Source organism: Nyctereutes procyonoides, unplaced genomic scaffold (assembly GCF_905146905.1).
Source record: "Nyctereutes procyonoides isolate TBG_1078 unplaced genomic scaffold, NYPRO_anot_genome, whole genome shotgun sequence".
Classification (NCBI taxonomy): Eukaryota; Metazoa; Chordata; class Mammalia; order Carnivora; family Canidae; genus Nyctereutes; species Nyctereutes procyonoides.
The window spans coordinates 134,190-147,296 of NW_026575157.1; positions in this window are offsets into that span (position 1 = coordinate 134,190).

Sequence of the window (13,107 nt, forward strand, 5' to 3'; positions counted from 1 at the left end):
TATATTATACACCAATTAAAAGAGGTCCCTGAAACTGAATTAAGAATTGATATATAGATAAATGGAATAGAATGGGAACACCCAGAAATAAACTATATTACCCATGATAACTATGGCAATTCATAGTCAAAGATAATGGATTTTTAAATAAATAATGACTAGGATAATTGATTCTAGTTCTATTTTAAAATTCCATGTAAAATTTAAATTATATGAACTAGAAGAATACAGTTAATATGTACATGACCTTGGTTTGAAGAATGACTTGTTAGCATAAAAACAAAAGAAACCATAAAGTGTGAGACTGATAGATTTCATAGTACACAAATTTCAAACTTCTATACATAAATACTATACACAAAAGACAAGAATACATAAGCAAGGGAAATATTTTCAATGCAAATTATGAAGGGAATTGATATATATAAAGTATAAATGAAGAAAAATACCCGATTGAATATTAAGAGAAAAATATAAAGATATTTTATAAAATATGAAAATGGCTCATTAAATTATCAAAGTGCACCTAATCTTAAAAATCAAATAAAGATTAATGAAATAATATTCTCCTATCATTTTTATTTTTATACTCACTATTAGCATCAATATTTATCACAGGATTTTTAACAGTGAATATCTGGCAATCAACTAAATACACAGAACTTTCAGTAATTAATTTCATGTAAGTATGTTTTGCTCAAATTATATATTCTCCTCCCGTCTCCATAGAGATTCTGATATATGCCTCTTAAAGTTACTATGTAAACAGTTGAACAACATAAGTTCACTAGCTCAATTATATTCATATGTAATAACAAGAATGAAGACATTTTGGGGCCAGCAAAATGTCAGGTACAAAATAATAAACTGACCTTTTGCCTATAAAAACAGAGGTTTATACGGCCATAGTCAGTTATGACAAAGAACTCTAGATAGAACTTTTTTTTTTTAAGATTGTATTTATTATTCATGAGAGATACAGTGAGAGAGGCAGAGAGGGAGAAAGCAGGCTCCATGCAGGGAACCTGACGTGGGACTTGATCCCAGGTCTCCGGGATCACGCCCTGGGCTGAAGGCAGCGCCAAACCGCTGAGCCACCCAGATGTCCCCAGATAGAACTTTAATATCTCTGAAGGCTAGGGACGGAAGGTAAAATAAGATGTAGAAATATCTTTAATTTTTCTGGTTCTGAAACAATCGAAGCACATTTAGAAAATATACACTTGGGATCCCTGGGTGGCGCAGCGGTTTGGCGCCTGCCTTTGGCCCAGGGCGCGATCCTGGAGACCCGGGATCGAATCCCACATCGGGCTCCCGGTGCATGGAGCCTGCTTCTCCCTCTGCCTGTGTCTCTGCCTCTCTCTCTCTCTCTGTGACTATCCTAAGTAAATAAAAATTAAAAAAAAAAAAAAAAGAAAATTATCATTATAAAAAAAAAAAAAGAAAATATACACTTATTTAACAAGTCAAAAGTAACCAAGATATTCTATCAGTAATTCTTCCAACTGTGCACATATTTGGAAAGTTGTGAAAAATGAAGCTGACCACAAAACAAAATAAAGTAGATATTCGATAAAGTCTTTAAATCAAGAATTCTCAAGCGTGGGTTTAAGAATGTAAACATGACTGGGAAAGTTGTTTAAAATATAGTTTCCTGGCACCATCTGCAGAGATTCTGATTTAGTAAGTAAATCTGCATTTTAAAATGCATAACCCAGGGGATTCTGAAACCCACAGTCCATACAGGTCTACCCCAACTGTATACAGGTAGATAGTGTGAAGGCCTCCACCTGAAAATTAATCTGAGACATTTACAGAGAAAATGTACATGGAATAAAACCCACTGGATCATCCTAATGTAATTTATGATTGACTGACCAAATCACACATGTATGTTACCTTCTTTGAGCATTGCAACACAGTGAGACAGTATTATAACTTTTACTTCCATTTAAAAATGATGAAACTGAGGTTCACAGAGATTAAGTGACTTGGCCTTGAGATAACAAGCCATCAGGACTTGAATCTGGGTCTTTTAAATGCAAATTCCATGTTCTTGCATGTCATTCTTAAAGAAACATTGGTACAGTAAATTCAAGTTGCTTGTAGGCTTCTGATTTTAGCAGATCCGTAGAAATAAATTACAAGTCACATCAGAAATATTTTTGATACAAATTATATAAATTTATACAAATCTAAAAAAAATTATACAAATCTTTAAAAAATTTTATACAGGGGATCCCTGGGTGGCTCAGCGGTTTAGCGCCTGCCTTCGGCCCAGAGCGGGATCCTGGAGTCCGGGGATCGAGTCCCACATCAGGTTCCCTGCATGGAGCCTGCTTCTCCCTCTGCCTGTGTCTCTGCCTCTCTCTCTGTGTGTGTCTCTCATGAATAAATAAATAAAATCTTTAAAAAAATAAACAAATAAAAAATTTTATACAAAGTAGAGAAAAACGATACATTTCTTGAGTCAGTGAGCTCAGAGTGCCATGGATTTTGGAAAGATCATTGCCCTACAAGGATCTTTCAATATTCTCCCTACACAAAATGTAGTCCCACATACCCACAGGCATTACAAGGGAGTTTATCAGAATTGTAGAATTTAGGGCTTCACTTCCAGCCTATGGATAAGAATCTGTATTTTAAACAATATTCTCAAGTATTTTATGTTACACATTATAAGTGTTATCATCTTAGAACAATGACTCCATTTTTTCTGAATTTCACTGTCCTCAACTGTAAAATGAGAAAGAAGAATTAATCAGTCTTTCACATCTCTTCCAAGTTACTGGAACATGAAAGCTGGCAAACTGGCCTTAAGGCCAAATCTGGCTGGCAAGATAAGACAGATTTTTACATTTCTAAATGGTGAAAAAGAGAATTAAAATAATAATATTTTGTGACATGTGAAACTTGAATGAATTCAAATGAAATTGCCTATAATAAATTTTACTTGAACACAACCATACTCATTAGTTTACGAATTATCTACAGAAGTTTCCATATGAAGGCAGAACTGAATAGATGCAGCAGAGACTGTATGGCCCTCAAAGCCTAAAATATTGACCATCTGGCCCATCACAGATATATTTGCTGACCCTTGCAACTACAACTACCACTTGAGCCCTTAATATGAGGATGCCTGGGTGGCTCAGTAGTTGAGCGTCCTCATTCAGCTCAGGGCATGATCCCCATCCAGGGAGGAGCCTACTTCTCCCTCCGTCTATGTCTCTCATGAATTAATAAAATCTTAAAAAAGAAAGCACTTAATATGAATCAGAAATTGTACTAAGAATATATGCATATAACTTGAATATATTTGCATATAGATACATACCTATACAGTTTGTTCAGCTACCTCTCCATTCTCTTTTCTTTCATTAAAAAAAAATTTTTTTTTAGGATTTATTTGAGAGAGAGAAAGAGAGCAAATGCATGAGCCAGGGGAGGGGCAGAAGAAGATGGAGAGGAGAATACTCAAGCAGACTCCCTGCTGAGCACTGAAGCCCATGTGAGACTTTATATGGGCTCAACTTGGAGCTCTACCCAGGGCTGAGCCTAGGACCTTGAGATCATGGCCTGAGCTGAAATCAACTGAGCCGCCCAGGTGCCCTTCCATTAAAAATCTGATAATCTGATAATCTGTGTTTCAGAATGTTTTTCTTTTTTTTGAAGGCAGATGTAATCATGTAATGATTTTCATGTTGAGGAGTGTGAGATGGACTCCTTACGAGGCATATACCAGAATCTCTACAGAGAAGGGAGGAGAATTTATATTTTGAATAAAACATACTTACATGAAATTAATTACTGAAAATTCAATAATTTCCTAGACACATGGGATTTCAAGGGAAGAGGAAGCACTGAGAGCCTGCATGGGTTACAAATGATTTTGAGAATAACTGACATCTTTAATTTCCTTATTTTCTACTTACTGTCATTAATATCTAAAAGCCCTGCTATTCTCTTTCAGGCAACAGAGACAGACACATAGTAATTATATGTTTTCCTAACTGAAACTTTAGGTAATTCCCAACTACTAATCAAAACAATAATCTTGGGATCCCTGGGTGGCGCAGCGGTTTGGCGCCTGCCTTTGGCCCAAGGCGAGATCCTGGAGACCCGGGATCGAATCCCACGTCGGGCTCCCGGTGCATGGAGCCTGCTTCTCCCTCTGCCTATGTCTCTGCCTCTCTCTCTCTGTATGACTATCATAAATAAATAAAATTTAAAAAATATATTAAAAAAAACAATAATCTTAGAAATTCTGCTGCATGAGTTTGGAATATGAACTATGATACTGAAATGATGTAAACTATAAATGGCACAAAGTTAGGGGCCTAGATTTTAAATTTCTGTGACTTCTAAATTAATATGCCACCATCATACATTACATAAATATAAAACCTGCCTATCAAGAAACATCTAAATGAGAAAAATATAATAAGCTGCACATTAATACCATTTAGATTCTGCATTTGAAAATAAAACTCATTTATCGAATTTGATTAATTTAAATATCCAATTGAAAAGAAACAAGAAATATTTTGAATTTCTAGGTTTATATTTAAAGGTTATTCAATGATGCTTTCAAAAATAATTTTTTTTTAAGATTTTATTTATTTATTCATGATAGACATAGAGAGAGAGAGACAGAGACACAGGCAGAGGGAGAAGCAGGCTCCATGCAGGGAGCCCGACGTGGGACTCTGGGACTCGACCCCGGGTCTCCCGGACCACGCCCTGGGCCGAAGGCAGGCACTAAACCGCTGAGCCACCCAGGGATCCCCCTCAAAAATATTTTTTAAAGGAAATTTAAAACAAAGAAAATCATCTGTCTTTACAAAGGGACAAAAATCTATTCATCATGAATTTTAAATTACTTATTACCATAAGGTAGAACAAGTAGTTCTAGTTCTACTTTATTACCAGAAAGAAGTAAACGATATTACTAACATTAATAAACTTTATTACCATAAACCAGTAAACCAGGAGAATAAAGTTCTATTTCATTACTATAAACCAGTTTGGTTTTTGTTACACTTTGCCATAAAAGGGCAAAAAAAAATAAAAATAAAAAATAAAAAAGAGGCATAGTATCTTTGTTTGCTTTGCAATTGACAATTTATCTATGTAAAACTTTCCTCACAAGTAGATTATTTGAGCATTGAAGTTGAAACAAAATTTACAGTGTCATGATTTTCAAATATTGAATTCATTTCTCTATTACTGAATTCTTTCTTTTGAATATTTCTGTTCTCTATTTACATTTTCTTGTAAAAGGTTTTCTAGTCATTAATTTTCTGTAAAGTAAATAAAATACAGAATATACAATGTGAGAAACATGCACACACACATATATACAAACTTTCTTCATAATTACCCATTTGATATATTAGCCAAATCATACTATTTTTTTATACTATGATGTCAGAATTCTTTACTCCAGAATCAGAAGACCATACTGATTATTTTACAATTTGATAAGATAAATCAAATTATTCAGTTCTTACCAGATGTTGCCCAGCTCATCAAACAGAGAAAAATGTATGCTCTCATCTGGAATCCAATAAACCCAAAGGCAGCACTCAGATTCAAAAAAAAAAGGAAATTCTGAAATTCGTTAAGGTTTCTCTTTGGTAAGACTCTCAGAGTCTGGTAGGTTATAGCTCCTCCCTGTTTGTAGAAAAGGTAAGGTGATTTGTTTTCTCTCATCTGGTTTATGGTGGTGAGAGGATTTTTAAGTCAAAACTCTGTAAGAAGTCACAAACAGCTGCCCACGCTTAATTTAAGGCAAAGAAAAAGTAATTATACCTTTCTTTATTCCTCTTAACCTCAAGATTTCAGAAGTGGCCAGGAAGAATATGTATGTTGGAAGCCTAGAGCAAATGTGATGTTAAAAAATGCTAGAAATGGAAAGAGTCAGAAAATGTTGTGGTTCATGTTCATTTTGATTACAAACTAAGTTGTCTTCGTATACCATAAAATCAATAATAAAATCTGTATCCATCAAGCTGTCAAATATAAAATATGACCTTTTCATGTTTGTGTAAGTTTGCAACCCAAACTCAGTGGCTATTTTAAAATTCAAAATGCTAGCTTGTCTCTTGAGTTCTACAATTGGAAAATAAAAACAATATTTTTGTTTTTAATATAACAAACATTTTAAAATTATTATATCTTTTCCTCACATGTACTTCATTTTTTCCCCTTATTTTCCTTCTAGAAATAGACTTTAGTAGGTCTGGAAAATAGAGAACTGTTGTATGTACATGCGTTATCAGTTCAAAAATCATACTTGTTTTTTGAAAATCCAAGTATCTATAAATTTCCAAAGATACTTTAAGAACATAAGTGTCTAATTCATATCATCATTCAGCAGAAACTAATTGAGGTCTGGGAAGTATTTCAAAGAATCCACAAACAAACAGAAGTATTCATTGAAAAACCATGAAAAATTTTTAAATCACCAATTTCAACTGTTTGATCTCTAGGGTTTCGATGTAAGATTGCATTTTTAGAAGGAGTCCACTACTATAATTTGACTGGAGACCACCAAATAACATAGGTTCTTCCATATCACTTAGCTGTAACAATGCACTTCTCTAACAAAGATAGGAATTAACCACATCATTTCAGAATGAGGGAAGTTAGGTAATGTAATTGCCATACATGTTAAAAGAGATTATTATTATTATTATTATTTTAAGATTTTATGTATTGATTCATGAGAGACACAGAGAGAGAGGCAGAGACACAGGCAGAAAAGCAGGGTCCATGCAGGGAGCCCGATGTGGGACTCTATCCTGATACTCTGGGATCATGCCCTGGGTGGAAGGCAGATGCTCAACTGCTGAGTCACCTAGGCATACCAAAAGAGATTCTTAAAAAGTTTAAAATCACTTTAAAATTAAAAGATAAAAGATAAATAGTTCCTATTTAACATAATTTTTCTTTATTTTGTGCTTTTGATGTGACATTGAAATATTCATCTTCTACCTTATTTCCATCTTTACCATTCTGAAGAACTCATATTGAAAATATCAACTTGGTATTTAAGACAGTACAACGCATATCAGAGTTTCAAAATATAAAAACCTATACTGTTTTCATATTTTTACTTAACTGCCAATAGTGATAAAATTGAGATTAATGTCCATTGCATTAAATAGCAAAATATTGAGAAACGACAAATTTTGTAAAATATCTACTATATATATATATATAGTTTTTTTTTTAAGATTTTATTTATTTATTCATGAGATACACAGAGAAAGAGAGCGCCAGAGACACAGGCAGAGGGAGAAGCAGTCTTCATGCAGGAAGCCCGACATGGGGCTCTATCCCAGGTCTCCAGAATCAGGCCCTGGGCTGAAGGTGACGCTAAACCACTGAGCCACCCGGGCTGCCCATATCTACAGCTTCGTAAGAAAATATTTCTGAGCTTATTTAGTCCTCCTTAGAAATAAAAAAATTTAAGCTTACAGACATGGATACAATATAAATAATACTAAAAAAGTGATAAAGATGATAAGGAAGATATAAAATTGATTGAGCCCTATGTACCAGGTATGCTTCTTGGCACTCTATAGGTAATTATAAGAGGTAGTTGAGTAATATATACTGAGATGGAGGAGTCATTGTATATCAGACTGTATTTTAGCTCAATCTTTTTGTATAATTTAGCAATATGTATCAAAATGTTCAATTGTCTTAACTTTTGATTCAGCAATCAAACATCCAAAATATTTTCCTACAGAAATAGTAATGAGTTAGGGTCAAACAAGGCTGGGTAGGGAGAGATAAGCAGGAGGCCATGGAATCAGGCTCACAAAAATCCCAAAAATGCTGAAGTGTAAGGAAACCAGAGATAAGGGAACAAGTCAGACCATCCTGCCCTAGTTATGGGCAGGGAGGGTGTCTTATGACAGTCATCTGTGACCAAAAAAGAATAACTGGACCACAAAGAAATAAGCCATTAAAGATTTTATCACTAGTCCTCACTCAGTGGTGATATCAATATATATTTTAAAAGGACTTAGGTTCCCCGGTTGGCTTTCAATTAAAGACCAACCCTACAAACCTTCAGTGGCAACCCTGTCAGGACCCCTCTCATTTCCTGAGAGCTTTCTCTGTATCCTTATTTAATAAACTATCATTTTACTCACTCTCCTCTGTCCTTGAGATTCATTCTTCAACTCTGTGAGACAATAACCAAGCTCTCCTGTATCACTTACACATGTTCACAAAGACCTAGAAGCAAGGATGTTAATCTCAGTATTTTTATAATAGCCAAAAAATGGCAACAATGTAAATGCCTAATTATATACATACTGTGGATTAAAATTAATGATGTAGGTAAGTCAATATTAATTAGTATAGAAAGTCTCCATTATGTAACCCAAGGGGAAAAAAGGCAAGCTAAAAAAGAATATGTATAGTAATATTTATTTTCCTAAAATTTGTTTGAGGTATACATGCATGCATTGATCAAAGTTAGGAAGGTATTCCTCCAAAATGTTTATCTCTGTGTGTTAGATTTATCTATCTATCTATCTATCTATCTATCTATTTATTTATTTATTTATTTTAAGATTTTATTTATTTATTCATGACAGACACACAGAGAGAGAGAGGCAGAGACACACACAGGCAGAGAGAGAAGCAGGCTCCATGCAGGGAGCCCAACATGGGACTCGATTCCAGGTCTCCAGCATCATACCCCAGGCTGAAGGCGGCGCCAAACCACTGGGCCATCAGGGCCGCCCTCTGTAGTAGATTTACTGATGTTTTTTACTTTATTTATTTCTTTAAACATCAAAAATATTTCTTTATAATAAGCATCAAATACAAGTAAAAAAAAGCTATATTTATTTAGAAAAAATATGGTTAGGAGAATCAGAATAAAGGAAAACTGAGGGTAGAGAAAAAAAAGTGAAGACAAAAGTGAGGCCTATTTTAGAAAAAGCATCTCTAGAGTCCCTTAATACTAATTTATCAAGTTTCTCCATTCATTCATTCATTCATCCGTGTAGCTTTTATGAAGCATGTACTGATTTCCAGGCATAATGTAGTTGGACATACAAAGTAGAGATGTTCATTTTTTCAAACTGCATTATGTCAACAACTATTTATGACACACCACAGATGTTACGGATTGTCCTAGTATTGCAATATATTCACCCTATAGCAATTCACAATGAGGAGAGCTTGAGAAAGGTGTATGACTATGGAACTATGGCACCACACATCTGGGCAGTCAGCTAATCCAGGTGCAGTTGGGCAAAGAAAGGGAGAAATAAAGGGAGAAAAAAGCTCTAGTTTTAGATAGTTAGATTTATTTATATACATAGCTTATAGTTTTACATATATTCTATATATATATATAAACATTTTCATTTTTGAATACATTGTTAGGAATATAGAACATCCTGACATGAGTGAAGAAAAGCTAATTCTTTAATAGTGTTCTGCACATTTAACCCACTAAATCTAATATTTGACTAATGGTTCAGGAAATGCTAAGAATAAATTATTTTTTAGTTACCGTTAAAGTTTTGGAATATAGGTGAGGTCTGGAGCCGATGACCAAGAAGAGCCGACGACCAAGAAGGAATTCTTGAGACGTCTTTGGTGCAAAATGGTGGTTTTATTAAAGCACGGGAAAACAAGCAAGGGGTAGTGAATGGGGAGGTGGGCAGAGAGATGGGGTTACTGGGTGATGGGCACTGAGGGGGGTACTTAATGGTATTAGCATTGAGTATTATACTATAAATTGGCAAATCAAACTCCAATAAAAAAAATTACAGAAAAAAAAAAAGCACGGGGACAGGACCTGTGGGCAGGAAGAGGTGCTGTCCCTGGCCTGTGAGAGGAGTGGCTGATTATATATCTGGGAGTTGGGGGAGATAAGGAAAAAGGAGATTTCAAAAGGATTTTCATATGCTAAAGAGGACCTACAAGATAATGGAGGCCTTGCCATTGTCAAGTTAAAGATTGCTTTACCTTCTAGCAAGGCATTAAGACAATTGGAAGCCTCCTGAGGAATGTCACACATATTCCACCCAGATGGGGGTCATCTGTGGGATATCAGCTGTGCTTTGTTCTCAGCTAGCCCTGTTCCCCATCACTGCTAGGTTATTACGGTGTGTTCATTCAAAATAAGTTAGGAAATACAGTAAGCTTAATTAGAAAAATGATATATATTTAGGTCAAATGCTGAATAAACAGCTAACTGCATGAGCTGACTTTCAGAGCTTATAACATTAAAAAAAAAGTATCCTAGAAATAAAAGCACCATAAACTCAAGTGCTGCCAAAAAAAGAGGTTGTAATAAGAACACCAAAATCATCTACATTTGTAAAAAAAAAAAAAAAAAAAAAAAGTATGATGCAAACTTCAATATAGCAATGATGGAAGTATGAGTTAGTTGTTGATGGGGCTAGGCAGAGAAAGATAAGGGAAAGGCCCAGAGTCAGGCTCCTATAAATCCCAAGGACACTGAATGGTCCAGAGTGAGGCTCCTACCTATCCCAAGAAAACAGATAAGACAGTAAAAACAGAAGAAAATAAATTAGGCTCCCTAGCTCTGAAGTATCACCCTTTGACAATTACCAAACAATCCCAGAAATTCACCAGACCCCAAAACAGCCATATGTCAATCACTTGAGACAGCACAAAGACATCTAAAGGCTTTGGGTTCCCTGGTTAGGTTCCCAGTAAAAGGCCAGCCAAAAAGCCCTCAGTCGCAACACTGTCAGGACCCCTCTCCCTTCTGAGAGCTTTCTCTGTATCTCTGCTTGATAAACTTCTATCACTTTACTCACTCTCCTGTGTCCGAGATTAATTCTTCGACTCCATGAGACATGAATCAAGCTCCCCTGTATCAGCAAGACAACATGATTGTTATTTATAAATATAGCTAAAGGTTTCTATCATTTACAATCATATATATGCACTACAAACTTTACAGTGAAACAAGAAGATCCAAGTCCCAGAGCAGCTGACTGAGAGGACATTAAAGAATTAATGTTCATTTGGATAAGATTTATGAGAAATGAATTTTAAAAATCAATAGTATTACACATAATTGAGATCTTCAGGTATCCATTCATTTTATGAGCATATATTTGCTATATAACTACAATGTGCTAGCGTCCTTAACCCCCTCCTACCCTACTACAACAATGTTGATGACTGAAGAAAGGAAAAATGGAGAAAGGATTTATCTATTTATAATATGAACAGAAGGTGACTATTGAAGCTGACACAGGATTTTGTTATGCATTTGTATAGGAAGCCTGTCTCTCTCATTACACTGAAAGATTCAGGAGAACAGATCTTTGTTGTGTCCAAGATTGCGAATCTGAGAAACCACCAAGGAGCCTACACCAATGCAAGCACACGAGGATTTATTAGCAAGCTCGAGCTTGGGCCCATGTATACCTGACACAGCAGAGGAGGGACTTGGACCCCAAAGTGGGTTACAGCTGGGTTTTTTATAGGCTGGTCTAGGGGATTTTCAGAAGGGGTGGAAGAATTTCTCAAGTTACATTCTGATATGGGGCTTAAGGGCATTGAGCTCTGTTCTCATTCTAATATGGGACTTTCTACCAGGGCGTGCGTGGGCTCTGTTGTCTTTCTGATATGGGATTACCTGCTGAGGACATTGGGGACATTCTGCAGTTTTTCCCATAAAGTTCAGCTCTTATTCACAGGGGCCTAAGATGGCTAATGCTAAACTTTAGGTGGGATGGCCTTAATTTTTCTTGGCCTCCACAATCTTTATTCTTAAATTTTGGTTCCCAAGAATTAAAGACAGCGTCTGGAACATAGTAAGCATTAAAAACGTATCTATTAATAAAAAAAATCTACTAAATGAAGTATTGTAATTACATTAGCCCAATCCATTTCTTAACAGCTAGAAGTTGAATTCCAAAAACTGAAATTACTTATTTAAAATCATAAAATTAAATCATGTCAGAGTTAAAATAGAAATCAGGATTCCAGAGATGTGTTCTTTTTCATTAGAAAAGATGGGACTTTTTTTTTGGTCCACCAACCAAGTAAACTCAGGCTCCCTCAATGCAAAATGAATTAACCCCGCTCCTAACTAAAAGCTCAACGTTGTCCTGATTACTTGTATATTTAAGGGTACTTTTAGGGTCTTTCATAGATCTATGGATTCTTCAGAAAGGAAGCCATATTAACAGTTGGCAGTTGATTTATCAATTTATTGAGATTCTGAGCTGGTTTTCTTTTCCCTTTTTTTTTCTTATCTGCATTTTTTTTTTTTTTTTTTTTTAGGATTTTTTCCCCCTAACTCCTTCTCAAGTAAGAATTAATTCTTCACCCTGGTCACTGTATACAAAGTACAGCCCTGACACAGACATTGGATCCGGCTACAAGTGCCCTGTGATGGGGGTATGGAGGACTAGCAGAGGACAAAGCAGGAGCCCGAGACGGCAAGTTGACAAGTCCTTGAAACAGGCAGAGGAATGTTCCTCTAAGGATTCAACGGCTTTTATGTTAATACTTTGCTAAGGGCAAAAGGCAATCTGGCCCCACCCCCAGGATCCCTTAAGTCTACTTCAACGCATAAAAATTCCTTTAGAAATTTCCTTTATCTCTAAAGCCCCAAGATCCTATTGGCAAGCATCCTCCAAGCACATGGCCCACCCACACACTCTGAAGGGTCTCAGAACTCAGGTTTCCTTGGCGGGTAATAAGTGACCTTTTCCCAACAACAGCTGGCCCCCTCAAGGTCCTGGAAACCTTGCTTTCACAATTCCTTAGAGAGGACACTCTCCGCGAACCCCTCCCCACCGCCTCCCCTCACCGGCGGGGCAGCAGCTCTTCCAGCCCGCGGGTCCTGTCTGGGGCTTTAATAAAACCCCCATTTTGCACCAAGACGCCTAAGAATTCTTTAATGGGGGATCCCTGGGTGGCTTAATGGTTTAGCGCCTGCCTTTGGCGGGGGGCGCGATCCTGGAGCCCCGGGATCGAGTCCCACGTCGGGCTCCCTGCATGGAGCCTGCTTCTCCCTCTGCCTGTGTCTCTGCCTCTCTCTCTGTGTGTGTCTATCAGAAATAAATAAATAAATCTTTA